Here is a 19770-nt window from a genome sequence, read left to right on the forward strand (position 1 = left end):
CACCAAACAGTTGTATTGTCTAGTGTTTTACTAGCTTGTTTGCAATTATATAATAGGGGACCTTTTCAAAGACTTACTGAAATCAAGATATGCTACATCCACAGCATTCCCTTCATCTACCAAGCTGGTAATTTTATTTTTAAAAAAGAGAGATAAGATTGATTTGGCATGATAAGTGGCTACAGGTGCTTGGCTTCACAAGACTTTTCATTTTATTGTACATCCACACCCACACCAAATTAACATGAAGTGGCATATGTGGCCCTTTTCATCCCCACCATATCTTCACAACTGTGTTAGGAGGTTAGGCTGTGGGAAAGTCAATGGCTCAAGATCCCCCTAGCTATTGCTCAATGGTGTCTAGGAACTAGATCTCCCAAACTGAAATTCAAAACTCTAATCACTGTACCAGACTGCCTATCAGCATTGCATGACTGTAGGAAAGCCACAAAGGGGAGTACAGTTCAAGGGACCATCCTGGTTAACCTAAACTAATTGGATTTTTTTAAAATAATAATAATAATAATAATAATAAAACAAAATGCCCATAGTAGTTTGTGCCTTATATTGAGATATTGGGGTGGGTGGGTGAGTGGGCGCCTCTATTTTTGCCCTGATTTGTGTGGATTAATCTCAACCAGATTAGACCCAATGAATCAAAAACTGATTTATGTGTCAATACATAGGTAAACCTTACTCATTCAAGGGGGTCTACCATAGTTGCAACTAAGAATAGGATTCAGGCTATTATCATAACATTTGTTACATTTTGCTAGATATGCTGGATGTAAATATTGGGGACATGCCATAAATAGCAATGCAATATTTTATTCTTGTAAGAACTGAAGCTGCCCACAAGCACAGAGAGCTTTAGAAAAAAGCACCCTAAAGATTCCTTTCCTTTTATAGGTGAATATTTTTAGAGTCTTTAGTGCTAAACTCCTGAACTGAGCATGATGCATCTAGTCATCCAGCCCAATCAACGGTTGAATCACAACTTCATGTCACTGAAATACATTGTTAACTGATATGTCAGAAAATCAATTAATTACTTTTAAGTAGCAGTTAAGAGTATCTACACAATACTGCCATTTGAATTATTAAAGAAAGGAAGGTCGTTTTTTCTCCCAAACTGAAACCTTGCCCTCAAAGAAAGTGAAAAATGCTGCTTCTGCCCTGGAGCCTAATCAACATTATTGGAGAAGCTACGGGGCAGAAAGAGTGGTGAAGAGTGCTGCATCGTAAGAAGGGCAGATTGCGTGGCAGAGAGGGGAAGGCTTGACGTATGCTCAAACCAGAAACTTAAGCAGAAACTTTCCTTCACTGGCAAAGAAAAAAAAAATTAAGAACAGTTTTCAAATAGCTACCCACACCACGTAAGGAATTCCCAGGCTCATGAGCAGAGCCTCTGCTAGCCTTCTGCCAACATGGAATCTTCCTGATGGGTTGAAATGGGAACCCCTATGGACTGGCAGGGGGGTGATGGGTTTGTTGTCCAACACATCTGAAAGGTAGCAGTTTGGTAGAAAGCGCCTTGCGCTCAGAAAGGTCCAGGTCCCATCTGTCTTCAGTCAAAGACTAATCTGTAAGGAAAAGCTTCACTTTGTGTGAAAATAAAGGTGTATACTTTTCACAATATATGTGTAAATAAAGTCCTCCATCTAAGTTTACAAAGGGAATGCCTTCTTCTTAAACATGTGAGAGTGGAATGCACATGAGAGAAAGTGAGCAGATCTTGGAGCAGCCTATTTTCTGTGAAAAGGGGCTGCCTCTGTCTTACCCACCCAAACCATGAGCAGATCAGGTTTAAGAGCTGTCTTTATCATTCCTCTGGAATAAGTTTGTAATGGCTTCTATCTATGTTAAAATGAAGTTAGCGGGAGTCCTCCAAAAATAGGGAAGGCCAGGGTTGGGGCTGAGCCTTCATTAAATTTAATTTCCTCATGTCAAGAAAAGTTTCCCATAGATTACAACTTAATAGTGGTTATTAGTGGCCTTAGGTCAGATTGTAATATTGCTTTCAACACAATATATGGCAGGTTGCTTGGAGATAACATGAAACAGGGTTGCATATCAGGTGCTTTGCATTGCCTTGACCTACAGCTGCATATCCTCCAACATTTCACAGATTAAAACTTGGACATGGCAGATGAAGCAACTTCAGAGTGTGGTCAAGATGACAAATAGTGTTAATGAGGAAGAATACACAATTGACTAGAGAGAAGGGGAAAGGAGTTCAGCAGCTTGGTTTTGTCTGAGTCTACAGGGAAGGGAAAACTCTGCCTCATGTTCTCCTCTAACCCCTGCTATGTTAACTGGGTACCAACTATATTTGCACTTTGAATTCAGTTTGTAGCAATTGATGTAAGATGAGGACAAAGTAGTAAAATGGGAAGATAAGACACATTTTAAAAGCAGAAGAAGAAGTAGGACAACAGAGGCTTAATCAGTACTATTACTACCAAATAAGGATAATTGGAGGATATATGGACAGAGTTATATGGCAGGCACCTCCTGGTGGATTTAGGATAATTTAAGTACTGCTAATCTGTTAACACCTCCCAGGTATAACTGAGAAAGAAGAACCAGAAACATAAGCAATATTAAACCAATGTTAAATCACAGGGGGAGTACACGAAGCCCACTGGGCAACCACATGGAATACATTTCATAAGAAACAAATGAAATGCCAAGCAAGAGAAGAATTCTTAAGTACAGTGCACCTTTACAACCATACAATTACAATAGATCTTACTTTAGGGTAGATAGGAATTTGTTTAGAGACTTTTCTTTAGGAGAAGGAGAATTTGGCTAAATAACTGTCCTTTGGCAGTAACAGGCATGATAACAAAGCTAACGAAAACACTGGATTTTGTGAACACCACATATTGGTAAATCAGATGTTTTAGGCATCAACTCCCCAAAGAAGGAACAGGGTCAATGGTAAGGAATGGTGGCAGCTTTAGTCAATAACATCTGGAGGACCAAATTACCCCCACCCCGTGATAAACATCGTCCTTTTGAATGGGGAAAGCCATTTCTGAGCACAGTTTTGTTTTGAAATTTTCAGGAAACACACAGGCAAATTTTAACACGAGATAAGCCTATGCACAGATTTCTAATTATATAAGGGCATTTTTGTGAGTCATGTATGCATGCAAGGAAAAGGCTGCACATACTATCATGTCTAATAATCTTTATCGTCCATGTCCCACAGATTCAGTTACATGGAAAGCAATTTTTACCATAATTGAAAGTATTTCTGTTCCAATAATAACTAAATGAGAAAGACACACACTGTTTTATGTTTCATCTACACTTGTCTAAGCAGTTGACCTTCAATTTTAGACTTGCTGATATATCAAATATAAAGTCTGTTTGGTGGGTTGGTGTTTTTATATACATATTTTTGATAAATGTATTTAGATTAGTATTAGCTATTTTAAAAGTGTAATCCTAACAGGCCAAGATGATCAAGGAGCAGCTGAGCTGACATTAGACATGGGAGATTACCGCACTAGGATAAAAGCGTTCCCCAATGCGTTCTCACGGGCGCGAGCCTGGAACGTGATGAGGGCCAGAACGCTAGTTTACCGCACAGCGGAACGCCGCCGTCGCCGCTGGGCGTTCCAAATGTGTTCCAAATGTGTTCCCAATGTGTTCCAGGGAGGCCATTTCTGGGAACAGTTTCAAAACCGTTCCCAGAAATGGCCTCCCTGGAACACATTTGGAACACATTTGGAACGCCCGGCGGCAACGGCGGCGTTCCGCTGTGCGGTAAACTAGCGTTCTGGCCCTCATCACGTTCCAGGCTCACGCCTGTGAGAACACATTGGGGAACGCTTTTACCCTAGTGCGGTAATCTCCTAGGTGAAGCTTTGCTGAATTTATTTTATTTTATTTTATTTTATTTATCTAAACCCCTCAAAGCCTAGGAGTTTGGGAAATTACTTAAGACTTCCCTGGCCTTGTGGCTATGCCCATGAGCAGAAAGAGTTTGGATCTAGTATAGTTCAGTGCCTCCTTTACTCCCCCATCAGGGCAGTTGTGCCAGCAGATTATTATGTCAGATCATCTCTGAGATCAGCCAGCAGGAGACTGGTATAAAGGCAATGCAGCCAGCACAAGGCCAATTCAGCTTGCACAAAGGTTCTGCTTATTGCTAACCCACTATAACATGCACATTGGGTTAGAATTACCTTTTCCAACAATCAGTTAGTAAAGTGGGATCAAATATAATGAATGAGGGAGTGGCACATGTTGGAGCAATTATTTTTATACTGATAGCAGCAAACCATCACAAGGTATTCCAACTGTGCAAAGTTGTTGTTTGACAGACATAGGTTGAGGCAGAGATGTAAAAGTAGGGATGGATGAGAATTTAACTTGCTTCATTTTTTAAAAAGAAGAGCTTACAAGTTTGTGCATTGCTTCATAAACAAAATGAAAGGAACTTGAGGTTTTTTTGTTTTGTTTTTTAAATGGAAATTTGGGGGAAAGTAAAACTGTCAGATTCACCCATCCAAGCAGAGGGCTTTGAGGACTTTGTTCTTATATGGATTTCAATGCTTGTGTATTTAACTATGGCAAGGATCCAGCATGATTTCGTTGTGATGGAATGCAGGTTTGCCAAAGTGAAAACTATCCTTTGGTTATTGTGCACAAAATGGTGTTTCAGCAGGAGCTACTTGTCATGCAACCAGGTAACAAGCAGCACCTGTAGAAATTTCCTATTTTACACAACCATTAAAGATATAGGTACCATCTCCAGTTTTAATTCTGTACATTCCTATTGTACAGTGGAACCGTAGCATCCAGAAGAAATGGGAGGGTTGCTCTCCCCCTTCCCATTGCACCCTTATGCAGTCCAAAATCATGCTCCAGATGGCTGGGAAACTTTCTGGGGCAGCTTTGGGACATCTGTGGGGGCAGGAGGAGACACGAAGTAGGTTCTATAGCATAACATTGGATTTAGGCCCAAGTTTTTCATGCCTGTTGAATTAGGGTTGCCATCACTTTAGAATGGGTAGGTGCAGACAGGAATTTTGGAAACTTATACTCACAACCGCTGCCAAAACCAAAATAGCAGAGAATGAAATCCTGGATTTATTGAAGCCATCACTGGGGTTTATACAAACTGAATTACATGCAAGCTGAATTAAATGGAGCTAGAATGTGACCAAGTATCATTTTACTGCTGAGAGGAAAACAAATAGCCACAAGAAATCTCACTAAAGTCAGTAAGATTACTTGGAGGAAAGTGTTCTGAATTGCAGTCCAATAAAATTACAGCAGTGGGACTTCTCCGGTAGCATTGGCTTATTTTGCTGCCTGAGGCGGTGGATAAAATATCATTCTGACACTATTTCATATTCAGAAGCAGATTCAAGCAATAGCTGGTTTTTACTTCAACAATGGCAACACACTCCTTCACACAACAGAACAGCAAGTTAATCTACAGGTGATGGGACAGACTATTTGGTACCTATTCCTCAGTCCTCTACAACCTCACTGCTAGTCCTCTGCTAGTGCTTGCCTGTTAGTATCTGCTGACTGAAGCAGCCATTTCACTCAGTCTGATAGTAGGGCCAGCCCTCTTCTCCAGCGGTGAAAATCTATTTGTGGCCTAATAGATTTCATGCCAAAGTTGAAACTAAAAATTAGATTTAGACAGAGCTCCCCCCACCCCCAAAAAAAGTAACTGTCCTAAGTTCTGGTGAAAATGCCCATCTCTGGTCATTTGGTGGATTTGCACTTATGCCAAGCTTGTCCTGTTAGTTTCAAGATTTTGAACCAAATGTTTATGTCTTAATCAGTTTGTCATTCAAGTTGCAAGTCTTAAATGTGAGGGGAACATGTGCTAGTGAAATCTACATTTCTATAGGAACGTAAAATAGTATAGAGATTCAAACAAGCAATTAAACAATTTTTTTGGAGGGGGGGTGTCATATCACATATTTGTAACATTGTCAAATAATCTTTATTGACTATCCCTCCAGATAGGAAATTCCAAGAATTAAAGTCCAAATATTTTATGTGTTTCTTGCTTTTTTAAAAAAATTCTTATAGTGGATTCTTTTCTGTAACAAAAAAAGGGAGTTGAAGAAGTGGCGGGGGGGGGGGGTAGAGGAGAGAAGGTTTGCAAATAGAGGGTGATGCCATAAGAACACACACCAAAAAAACATCCACATGGAAAGCAGACTAAAAAGTCTGAGAGTGTATCCACACTAAATAACTGTAGCTGTTTGATTCAACTTTAACTGCTGTGGCTCTGTCTTGCAAAATCCTGTCTGCTGGCACAGCCCTCTAGCTGAGAAGTCCAGGTACCACTGTGCAAACTATACACCCCAGGTTTCTATAAGATGCAACCATGGCAGTTAAAGTGCTATGAAAGTGCTCTAACTGTGTAATATGGATGCAGAATCTAAAAGTCTCAAGCCTCAGAGAAAATAAATAGGGATTCTGCTAGTGCATCTCTTGGTTATTTGCAGTAGATCAGACAAAGATTCCAACTCCCAGTTATTCAAGAACACCAACAACTAAATTAACAACAGCAGCAGCAGCAGCAGCAACAACAACAACAACAATAACAACAACAATGATTTTTTTGGGGAAACCCAGGATATTTACTTACTGACTAACATAAAATAACTTGTGAGCTTCTTTCTGACATTGTCCACAAATCCCACAACTGACCATGTTTCTTAGTTTTCAACATGTCTGTGCTCCTCCACTTGAGCCTCTATTTTACCCCTATTTTGTATGTGCCTGATGGATGAGAGAGTGGGTGTGGACCTCCTCTGAGCCCTTTCTGACTCTTTCCCTTTGCAAACTCATCCTCTCCAACCGGAGGGAAGGGATTGGCTCGCTCTTTCTCTCTCACGACCCTGTCATAGGGTTTTCTTGGCAGGTTTATTCAGATGGGGTTTGCCATTGCCATTTTCTGAAAAGGTTGAGAGAGTGGGACTTGCACCAGGTCACCCAGTGAGATTCGATCCCTGCCTTCTAGAGTCATAGTCCAATTCTCAAACCAAGTACAAGGTTGCTTTGAATTGATTTTGAATTGGTGAAATACCTAAATAATGTGAAATAAGGGGTAATGAATGCACAAATAAAGTGAATTGCATAAATAATGTGGAATAAAGGGTAATGAATGAACAAATAATGTGAAACAAGGCAAAACCATGGGAACCAGAGGCAAGCCCCCCAGAAGTGTAAAAAGGTCACGTCCAATTCTGCCCTCACTGCACATGTGCAGGGATGCTAATTTGAATTCTAGATTATGAAGGGTACGTACTCATATGGTAATTTCTTTTGCATTCACACTACTTTGGCTTTGGGATGGTTGCTGTGTTCTTCTGTGCATTTGATAACCATCTACGTAATAGCATTCATTTTTGAATTGGCCCTACTTTCTTTTCTTTCGAAATTGAGAGACATTCTTCCCTTGTGATAATGTCCTATGAAAAGTGAAGCTGTTCTTGATTGTGTACACTATATTTGATACTTGTATGAAATTATATCAGAAGAACAATGGACAGAGGGCAGGGGCATAGCCAATGAGGAATGTAGAAAGATGATACCAGTGGCCAAAAAGAAGGAGAAGAAACAATTCATGACAGATGAAGCACATCAAGCAGTTAAAGAAAGAACAGAAGCAAAAGGAAAGAGATGGAAACATAATCAGAAACATAAGTGCTGCTGTCCAAAATTAGTGCATAAGAATAAACACAACTATTACAGCAATCAATGCAGTGAAATAGAAGCCAGAAATAAGAAAAGAAAAACAAGTGACCCCTTCCACAAAATCCAGGAATTCAAAGGGAAATTTAAACCAAGGGTGGGGGTTGTCTATGATCAGAACAGGAACATAATAAAATAAATTAATTAAAAAAATCAAAAGAAGAGGAACATAATATATGACCACAATGAAATTTAAAAATGTAGAAACAATATACAGAAGAGCTATTTTAAAAATATGAAAGGATGAATGATGTATGGGAGGGGAAAAAACTTATGAAGATGAGCTCCAAATTTTGGAAAGCAAAATGAAAGCTGCACTCAAACCAATCTGAAAGAACAAATCATCAGGAATGGATGGCATAGCAGTAGAACTGCTACAATCCACAGACCAGAGTGAAGCTTAATTTTAACTAAAATCTGCAAACTAATATAGAAAACAAAGCAGTGGCCCACAGATTGGAAACAATCAATATATATTCCAATCCACAAAAAAGGCACAAAAATTACAGCAGTCACAGAACCATAGCACTAATTTCCCACACAAAGTCATGCTCACAATTCTGCAGCAAAGACTCCTACCATATATAGAGCATGAAAACCCAAAGGTGCAAACTGGATTCAGGAAAGTAAGAGGCACTAAGGATCATATTGCAAACATACTTTGGATAATGGAGAGCACCAGAGAATTCCAGAAGAAAATCTGCTTGCATTTTATTGACTACAGCAAGGCATTTGACTGCATAGACCATGAAAAGCTATGGATTGCACTTAGAGGAATGAGAGTGCCACAACATCTGATTGTCCTGATGTGTACTCAGGACAAGAGGCTACCATCTGAACAGAATATGGAGAAACAGAATGGTTCCCAATTGGCAAAGGGGTCAGGCAAGACTGCATATTATCAACCTATTTATTCAATCTATATGTAGAAAATATCAAATGCAGAGCAGACTTGGACTCTGAGATAGGAGGAGTAAAGATAGGAAGAAGAAACATTAACAACCTATGATATGCAGATGACACAATACTGTATTACTAGCAGAAACAAAGACCTGGAGCAATTACTGAAGAAGGTCAAAGATGAAAGTGCCAAGGTTGGATTAATGCTGAACGGAGACTGTGGTCAAGAAATCAGAAGAATACTGGGATTGGTAAAGGCAGCCATGAAAGTACTAGACAAGATAATAAATGCAAAGACATTACTCTGAACACTAAAATGAGGATAGTCCAAGTCACTGTATTCCCCATCACCATGTAAGGATGTGATAGCTGGACAATGAAAAAAGCCAATAGGAAGAAAATCAACTCATTTAAGATGTGGTGCTGGAGAAAAGTAGTAAGAAAACCATGGTACTAAGACAAACAAATGGGTTCTGGAACAGATCAGGCCTGAACTCTCTCTGGAAGCCAAAATGACTAAACTGAGGTTGTTGTATTTTGGCCACATCATGGGGGGAAATAAATCATTAGGAAAGAAAAGGTAGAAGGCTATAGAAAGAGAGGAAGACAACACTCCAGATGGTTATAGTCAATCAAAGGGACAACAGGCTTTAACCTGGAGGACCCGAATGGAGAAGATGAGGACAAGAGGTCTTGGAGATGTATCATCCACAGGGTCCTCACAAGTCAAAGTCAACTCAAGGGCAGTTAACAACAACAAATATCAGCAAGGGGAATGAAAATGGTATCACAAGTACAAATCTGGAAAGTATTATTTTTTGTTAATTGACAAAAAGCTAAGAGTTTCTCATATAGCCTAATATCATATATGTTTTCTAAGAATTGGATTTCTCTGTATTTTTAAGCATTATTATTATTATTATTATTATTATTATTATTATTATTATTTCTCATCTTTTTCCCAGCCCTTTGACTAAAGGCAGTTTACAAAAGTAAAACCAGATATGCCTAAAGGTACACATCACACAGAAGTTAAAATTAATTAATTAATAGGATTAAAAATCATAAAAAGCACATCCATTAAAAAGATAATCTAACCTTAGCCAAATTTACCGTTTACTCCAAAGTGTTGTCATTGTTTGTATTTTTTAAAAGAGGGAAAGAAATCGACCTCCTTTTCCCCACTCAGAAATCCATACCTCAAGTGACATATATTATGCAACCATAGGACTTCTGGATTTTTTAAAAAATAAAAGTCCATACTTTGATGAGAAATAAGATGAAGCATACAAAAAAAATTAAATTCTAAAAACTACATTCAACAACATGGTCTGGCTAAATATCAAAGGAATAAGACTATTACCCTCACAGAGCCTTTATCTACCTTTTACCAGATGGATTATTACTGCACCTTTGCTGAACCACTGTTTGAAAGAAAAAAACAACTACCAGGAAACATCTTGCCAGTTGCCACATAGTTGCTCAAAACTTTTGCCTAAGGCCTCAACAACCCCCCCTTTTTTTTTTTTTTTGCTAACAGTTAAATAACATTGTGACACAAGGTTATGCAACAGTCACCAGGAAAGCAAAGGATGTGTGGTACAATGCATGTCACCTTCTTCCTTCACCCATATTTTTCCTGTGGAAGTTCAGAAGAAAATTTGCTTGTAAAGATGTGTCTCTCCCCCCCCCCCCACCGCCCTCACCCTTTTCTTTCTTAATACAAAGAAATGAGGGGGGGATTATAGAGAGCAACCTCATCTTTACTAAATAGGAAGACAAAAATTAGCAATGGTGAAGTGCCCTTTTTTTAGAGTCTCGGCAGGAGTGGGAGAGTGGGGTGGCTTTTGGGCTTTTGGAGTGGGGACTTATTTGTTGTTTCCATAGTAAGTACAAGAGAATTCACAAATCTGCTTTGTACCAAATCGCAGAGTTTGCCCAGCCATTTTGGCTACTTTGACAAGTGCTAAATGTAGTGGGTTTCTATAACTTGCTCCCATGGTTGTTTGTCTCCTTTGTTTAGTAGACAATTTTACTTTTAGTAGAGTAATTTTACTTTTCAAATTGCTTTTGAATGGTGTTCACAGCCTAACTCCTAAGACAGCTTATAATAACCATAACATCATGTCAAGAATAAAAAGAAGCAATACTAACATTAAGATAAAATTCTGCTGTGAAAGAAAAGCATTACTGTAAAGAGTACTAAAACCAAGAGTGTCATAAAATAAATTGTTGCAACATCAAGAACAGTTTAGATAACATAACCAATGCTCAAACCATTGTGCCATGCTGACCCATATATCTTAATACTGGCTCTTAATTACTTTGTGCATCCAGTTATTTAAGTCTAGTTTTTCACATAGGATTCAATGTGTCTTGATGTGCAGGATTCCAATAAGGTTTGTTCCAACATCAACCTAGATTTCAAGGCATTATGAAACTTGATTTTGCCTCTTAAATTACAGTTGTATCCAAAATTTACTGTCAGGTTTCTTTCTGAGGTTCTCCGGTTCAGCCTAAAATGTATCTTCTAGAAATGCACCTTATCTTGCTTTATAGAGATGAAGTTATTATTGTGAATCTACTACTGAAAAATAGCAAACCCATTTTCTATAACTGTAAAGCTATTAGTTCCTAAATAAAACACCTTGATGACAGCAGAGTATCGTACCCAAATTGTTTGCCCTTATTTTTATCAACCAAAATGGAAAGTCTCGCTGTCAAGTCTTTCCACTCTAATTGGGCAATGGGAGAAAAAATCATTTGAGTAGCTAAATAAAAATTACTAGTCTATAAATGCCTGAGGCAAAAAAAGGAGTGAAGTCTCTTGTGAGTTTGGTTTAGTGAAAAACTACGCTCTAAGCATGACTGCATGCCATTTTTCAATTTGCTTGTGTTAAATAAGGATCTCAAGGGTAGTACAAGAGTAAAGAGGGGGGAAAGAAAAAGATGCTGCCCTGATCTTCTTTAGTTTTTGCTGCGCACTTGATGGATCTGAGCACTCTGCTTGCTGGTTGTCCTATTGAATTTCACGATGAACCATGGACAGTTTGGAATGTCATCTCCCTTATCCTGGGCCATGTACATGATGAGGAAAAACAGAGCAATGTCCAGCATCTTTGGTAAAACTTTATTTGTTTTTCTGTTCATATGGGGTGGGAATGATTTATGGACATTTCTCAGTTGCTATACAATAATGTAAATGTTTGCTCTAAGGAGCACAGTAGCATTAATGGAACTCATAAAATCAATTCCTGCTGTGGTTTTCTGCATGAAGCATATTTTCAACTTGGTCTGTTAAAGTAAAACCCAGTCTTGTGTTTGTTAACTACCAGACTCTTTAGAAAGATGTGTTAAGATTAACAGTTCAGATCATTTGATCAGGGAGAAACCTTTAGTGATGTTTTATGTAGAAACTGTAAATATGTGAATGAAATATAGTGATCCTATTCAAACTAATGAAAGTGTTTCCTGCTATTTCAGTATGTGGTATTGGTACATCTTTCCTAATACACATTTGCTCTTAGAAGTATCTTATGTGGACAATGTATTCATTCATGTCCATGTAAGCTCTAATGATCAGAACAAGTGTTTGTGATACTAGTAGGCTTGAACTTGATGTTCTAGTAAGATATAAAATAGAACAGGAAAAAAGAATGCTTTGATTATTGAGCAGGCTCTGTATTGCTCCTGAATATAGAGGAATGATTATTCAAACATACATTACATGATTTTTCATATAAATTAATATAAGAAATGAATATAGCAAAATGTGGATTATGGCATCCCACAGTTTTGAATCTGGTTTCACTGGATTTGTTGATAAAAATTCTGAGTCTCAAATTATCGTTTTTGTATGTTCCAGACCAGTTGGCAATATGCTTCATACAGAAAACCAAAGGAGGAATTAATTTGCTTTATCCTGCTTTGGTGAGGTTCAGTTTTGTAATTCTGACTTTGATTCTGCAAAATCTGCATTCTGAAACTGTTTTCATTTTCATTTTAAAACTATATCCACAAAGTGAGTGTTGGTTAAGAAAACAACTTGTCAAATACATCTTCTCTGTAATACTACATGGTGTTTTCTGTATTGAAGAAAAAGAAAAACAAGACTTGTAGCACTATGTTTTAGTACATGTGGTGATTTCCTAATAACCCCCTCTATCACTGTTTTAACTTACTGGGTTGGGCAATCTACACAAACAGCCCTTCCCTGCCAAATATGCTTACTTCAGTTGTATAACATCCCTTTTTAATCTTGAATCCTTTTTACTTCAAGAGTAAGGACCACTTGAACACTTGAGTGTATGCACAACCTAGTTAAGCCAAATGTACTAATGTATATTCCAAAAGTAAACATATTACACAAAAGCCAATAATTTCATTGCCTTTATTTGTATCTCTGTCTTATTTGTAATATAGAGAACATAGTAAGGATGATCATACTGATCATGACAGATTGGCTGAGGATTCCATGGCACTATGGAGATGTCAAGCAGACAAAGACCCAAAGCAAATTCATACAAATACATTTCTAAAATCTCACTGAGTTTTTGTAACAATTGCATGGCAACATCAGTATTGAGCAGGGGTAGACATCTGGACCTCTCCAGAAGTTTTAGATTGCAGTTCCCATAAACCCCAGTAGACATGGCCACAGTCTGGGCACCTTAGTCCAAACTATCATGAAGGCACCAGGTTGATTCGCCCTGCTGTAGGGGATTCAAAATTAATGCACCTAGTTTGAGCCTATTTCCCAGACTATTCTCTTCCTAACAAGTGAGGCTCTGATGTCAGAGTGGTGATGAATCTGTTTTGAGTTTGAATTTTATTTTTTTTAAATATGTTTATTAATTTTTAAACAAAAAAAAACAAATAAAATTCATAACAATCATACATGAAGTAAAAGAGTACAATAATCTCATAGAAATTCCAACTTATATTACTCCCCACTTCACTTCCTCCCACCTATCATACCCGTTCCCCTTCCCTCCCCCGTCCCTTCCATTCAAACTTCATTCACTACTTCCCTATCATCAGAACCCTTATATTCAAAATCTGTTACTCTAATTATCTAAAATGAAATCTTAAGCTCGATTTATCAGACCTTTACAATTGAGTTACGGTATCAATCCTCAAAAAGTAATAATATAGGCAATCTTAAATTCTTCACCCTAATCTCATCATTCTAATTAATTTCGAAGCTCATAACTTGGAGTCATTACAATTCAACATTATTAGGATATTTCCCAATTCGTAACTAATATATATAATTAATCAAGTTTCTTTACACACACACACACACAAAAATTTATCTCATATTAAATTTGCTGTCTCTCCTCAAGAGTCTTGAAAATATTTAAGCACTTTCTCCCAGTCTTCTAAAAAGAAATTTGATGGTTCATTTCTTAGACCTCTGGAAAGCTTATCCATTTCCATCATGTCCATGAGTTTGAGTCTCCAGTCTTCCTTCGTTGGGACTTCTTTTAATTTCCATCTCTGGGCGTAGACTATTCTTGCTGCTGATACCATGTAAAATAAAATTTTACCAATTTTTTTTTTCAATTTCCAAATCAATTATATTAAGCAGAAAGATTTCAGGAGAAAACTTAAGCGAAACAGAGATTGATTTCTTAATTTCAAAATAAATCATTTTCCAAAATTGCATTGCTTTTTTACACGTCCACCACATATGATATAATGTACCTTGGACCAATTCACATTTCCAACATAGGTCACTACAATTCCCATAAATTTTACTAATCGTTTTTGGGGTCAAATACCAGCGGAAGAAGATTTTATAATAATTCTCCTTCACACTTTGACTGCATGTATATTTTAGTCTTCTATTCCATGTATATTCCCATTGTTCTAATTGTATAGGGAAACCAAAATTTTGAGACCATTTAATCATATTGTCCTTTATAATCTCCTCCTCCATATAATATTTCAAAATACATTTGTAAAATCTAGACAGAGGGGATTTCTTGTTTGACATGATTTCTCGCTCTAAATCTGAATCTGGCTTACTAATGCCAACTTGTCTCTTGTCCATTATCAAGCGTTCCCTTAACTGTCTGTAGAAAAACCATGTAATATTTCTATTTTTTTCAATCAGTTTTGATTCTCTGCCTTTTGGCTAAGATCAAGCGTAGTATCTGTTCTTATCAGTTTAATATCTGATATGTTCTCTATTTAAGTTTGAATTTTAAAGAAACCATCCAAAGTGTTGTACCTTTTCCCCATACAGTTTCAGCACCTTGGTTAGCTCCTTTAGTTCAGGCTAAAAGACAGAGTGGACCACTGCTCCATAACATTAGAACTACTAACTCAATATCTTAGTTTTTTTTCTCCTGAAGAAATTCCATTAAAGAAAACAACACATGAGCATAGAGAACTACAGTCAGCTTTCTGTCTCCATGGATTCAACCATCCACATCTTGAAAATATTCCAATAAAGAATTCCAAAAAGCAAATCTTGATTTTGCCATTTTATATAAGGGACACCACTTTTCTATGCCATTGTATATAATGGGATTTGAGCATCCATGGATTTTGGTATCTGTGGGGGTCCTGGAACCAAAGCCCAGTAGATACCAAGGGCCCACTGGATACTAATAAATTCCTCATTTAGAACTTTGGAGTTAAGTGTCTTGATGACTTTCTTTTCATATTTTTCATAGTGCACTGTTGTTTTTATGTGACTTCAAGCTGTCTCTGACTTATGGTGACTCTATGGTGGGATTTTCCTGCCAAGATTTATACATAGGGGGTTTACCACTGCCTTCTTGTGAATATAACCTACAGTGCCTGCTTTTCCAGTGGTCTCTTTTCCAAATGCTAACCAGGTCTGACCCTGCTTAGCATCTGCAGTCAGATAGGAAGTGGTGTCTTAGTGAAAATGTGTGTGTGTGTGTGTGTGTATCAAGAAATGGCTGAGATGCAGTATGAAGACTTTTTATTCAAAGAAAAAAGTTGAACACACACCTTGACAGCATGGATTATTTAGATTTCTGGACAATGCTTTTATTAGCTCATTATTTCATTGAATTTATTTATTTATTTATTTATTTATTTAAAGGATTTATATCCCACCTTTCTCCTGCAATGGGATTCAAGATGGGTTAAAATAGTTTAAAAAGACAGAACTAAAACATTGATTGCAAATGTTAAAAAAAAATAATATTACCAACTTTAAAATGTAAGTTTAAACCAGCATAGTTAAAACCATTTCATGACATTTTAGCTGATCCTTATAATGGTATTACCCTGCTGTGACTTTGAATTTTTTCTCTAATGGCCCTAGGGACCTACCTTAGGTATCTGTTTCTGGATTTTGGAATTCTGTAACCCAGTTAGGAGCCCACTTCTAAAGTACTGTGGGCTCCTAACTGGGTCACAGAAACAATATCTACACATGAGATATGCCTATCACTATTTGGAAACAAATGCACAAAATGATAAGAAGGTAGCAAAAACTCATCTCAGCCCTTCTTAAAGAGATGCAAGTTTCACTTCCTCAAAGAAATGACATTTCCCGTATCTCATTCATAGGAGGCTCTATCTCTTCCTTTACACTCATGCACACAGATCTCAGCTTTGACATGTGGGGGGAAAGATTAGATATGAATGTGGCAATTCCAGCTCCATTAAGGTCAAGGAAGATTTGTCATAGGCTTATATGAAGTCAGGTTTAAGCTGAAAATGCCCATCACTGTCTATTAGGTGCATTTAGGTTTAAACCAAATTAGTACAAATACTTCAGAGTTATCTGGCTTGTCAGTGCCCAATATACACTTAGCTAGTTTGCCAGCACCCAATACAAAAATTGTTCTGGGGCATCTATATTAGGATAAGGACCTAGGCAAGAAGTTATAATATGTTATAAAGCTGTTAGAACATCACTTCTACAAATAATTGATAAACCAGAATCACATAACAAAACCAGCCATTTGGATAAATAGACTATATCCATTTATGGGAAGCTGGGCTAAGAATCATTTCACTTCATCAAAGGTTAGGTAAGAAAAATCTGATTGCATTGCTAGACTCTACTGAAAATCTACAGTGTATGGAAAAACTGGAAGTAACATATCCAAGAAATGAAGATCTGTACAATGCACACCATAGCCCTGTTCTTGTATAGCATCATTTCCCTAGATGTATCAACAACTAGGGATGAGATGGCCAAAAGCTCAACCTATAACCTTTTTGCAAAGTGTCGTTGTAGAATTATTGTCTTTATTATTTTAAGTCACCAACCAGTCTGTTAGAAACCAGCATGATGTCATCAGCCAACAATCTCAGAAGAGATGAATGATCAAGGAGATGACATGTCACACATAAGGAAGTCTCCATCAGTTGGAAAAACTGATGGAGACTTCTTTATCTTACATTTTGTTCATTTTTTTCATGTATGTTCTATATAAGCTTGTGCATTTGTTAACAGCTGAACCCCTGCCCCCCAGCTAATGTCACAAATAAAAAGCATATCCAAACTGTTAACAAGAAAATAGACATAGGTCAGAGTATTTTGGATTTAGCTGAAATTGAGGGCATGGGGGCAGTTTATGATGGAGGAATAGGCATTAAGAAGTTAAGTAGCTTTTAAAAAGGAGATGGATTTCATTTAAAATAATCATATTTTATTAGATTATTATTTCACTTTCATTCACTATTAATGATAGTTGTTGTAATATGCCTTCAAGTCAACTCTGATTGATGGCAACCTTCCCCTAAGGTTTTCTTGCCAAGATTTATTGAGAGGAGGTTACTTCTCATACAAGTAGAAGTCATGGGGCAAAACTATAATTTCTTCTTTTGTGGTTGAGAAAGTCAGGCAATGAATTTTCATGGCTGAGTGGGGATTTGAACCTTTAATCCAATACTCAAATCACTGCTCCATGCTGTGTGGACCTAAATCCAGTTGCTAGTCCCAGCTACAGATGTTGCATTGAATCCATTGCTGAATGTAACTCAGCACATCTAAAACCAATGGGTCTGCTTAGCTGGAACTAGCAGTTAGATCTAGGCCATGTTGTTTAATTTGCCTGTGACACTATTATATCTATGTGCAGGTCACATATCCTATTACATAATAACTGCAACCACTACAACTGAACATAATTCAGCGTAACAACACAGACTTACTGCCTAAGGACACAGCCCTTTACAAAAAGCAGCATTTTATCACATATATTTCAGAAAGGAGAAAAATGCAGAGAAGCAAAAGGAAAAGTAAATTAGGAAAGAGTCTGGAAAATATAAAGAACATCTGAGCAAATTCTTTGTAGTAATTTTAGTGATATATATTTTAAGACAAGCTATCACATAGTTCAAAATCTCAGACGTGATTCAGAGAGCTGACAGTAATAGAGAAATAGCAAAAACTCAATAAAAAGAAATGTTTTATTAAAAAGAAATTCGGTGACTTGTTTTCCAAAATGAAGACTTTGGTTCTATACATACATTAGAGTCTCAATTATCCGACATAAACAGGCGGGCTGATAGTCAGATAGCCGAAAATGTCGGATAATCCGGAGGGTCCAAGAAAAGCCTTGAAAGCACTATGAATTGCAAATGTATCGAAGTTTTGCTGCAGTAACAGTAAAAGTAATGTTGCAGTAATGTTACAGTAACAACATTGTAATGTATAAACAGTCCTCTGAAAATGTAAAGAAATCACTGAACAACATTGTGATGTACAGTACGTACTGTATAAACAGTTCAGTCCTCTGAAAATGTAAAGAAATCACTGAGCAGCGATGTCAGATAATCCAGAATGTCGGATTATCAAAGGTTGGATAATTGAGACTCTACTGTACATACATACATACATACATACCTTGAAATAGGTCCCACTGAATTCAGTAGGATTTTCTTCTGAGTAGACATAATAATAATAACATACCATAAGCAAGCTTAATTACAGTAAAACACACTGAAATTAATGCAACCGGTAAATAGTCATGCTTACAATTAAAGATGTTAAAGAGAAATATCCCAAGTGTAGTTGCTGCATGGTGACCATGATTATTTTTAGGGGAATTTTCTGTCCCTTGGAATGTAAGATTCCATACCCTAATAATTATATTGTTATGTTCTTGCATACTCTCTCCCTCTCTGACTGAAGAGCAATCTATTCAAAAAACCTTCCATAAATATGACTAGCAATAAGATGTCATCAAAGCCCAGAACATCAGAATGGCACTCTTAAGTAGTCAGTTGCACACAGAGTGTTAAGTGGAGGGGAAACAATTTATGAGATTAACTTGTGGCTTTGACTGTGGCTGTGAAAATGCATTAGTAGTGTTGATCATGGTTAACAGGCATGGGCATTTCAGTAAGGCTTTCTTGTCCTATCTCCCATCAAGTCAGTTCATATTGTAAGGAGGATCACTTCTTAGCAGACCATAACCAACAACAACTCTGTTTTATTCTAAGAATTGGTACAATATTTCACCCTGTATATTTCAGGGAAAGTGCCATCCCCACAACCACCAGCAAAAGGAAAGGAAAGGAAAGAGTGCATAAAAGGTTTTTCTTTTATAGTGCCATTCCTTAACTTGGTTATCTGCCAGAACAGTTAAAATCCAGTCCTCATAATTGGTAGACATGCTGGCTGGCAGTGATGGGGAAGTGGTCCAACAGATCTAAGTGGGGATGCTGGCTATCAGGGCTTGGCTTCTGTATGTTTGGCTTGTTATCCTTATATCTTCATGAGTCAACATCTGTGGAACTCACAATGTTGTGAGAATTTCAAAAGGAAAACTGATGTGTTTCTAACAATGTGGTGAGAGACAGGGAGGTGATACACATCAGCAAGGCTGCGGCTGCTGCCATCACACCGCGAGTAATTTATCCAAACCAAGCTGCCAGGTAGAGAAGGCTCCTGTCATCTCACCACCACAAAACCACCAGTGGTTCACTATCTGAAGAAGAAGTAGCACTGTGAGGCTTTTATAAAACCATTTTGGTTGTGTTGATAGAAAGCTCTAATGTAAGACGTGTGGCCTGCTACTTGCTGCTTGCTGGACTCCACCTGGAAAATTGTGATTTAGATTGACTGCAGATTACAGTCATATAGGCGGGATACAGACCACCCCTTTGGGGCGGCCTGCACCCGCC

At 37.6% G+C, this 19770-nt stretch overlaps 1 protein-coding gene and 1 non-coding gene across 2 annotated transcripts in view; both read left to right on the plus strand.

The window, feature by feature from the left end:
• Positions 1 to 19770, plus strand: part of RUNX1 (RUNX family transcription factor 1) — a 257802-nt gene that overhangs the window by 101178 nt on the left and 136854 nt on the right. The gene's annotated exons all lie outside the window — the stretch shown is intronic.
• LOC149319600 (U2 spliceosomal RNA) lies at positions 14763 to 14947 on the plus strand. Its single transcript, XR_016280302.1, has one exon. It is a non-coding gene; the product is annotated as a U2 spliceosomal RNA (small nuclear RNA).

This window comes from Sceloporus occidentalis, unplaced genomic scaffold (assembly GCF_023333645.1).
Source record: "Sceloporus occidentalis isolate IW3139 unplaced genomic scaffold, rSceOcc1.0.p SCAF_2, whole genome shotgun sequence".
NCBI classification, from domain to species: domain Eukaryota; kingdom Metazoa; phylum Chordata; class Lepidosauria; order Squamata; family Phrynosomatidae; genus Sceloporus; species Sceloporus occidentalis.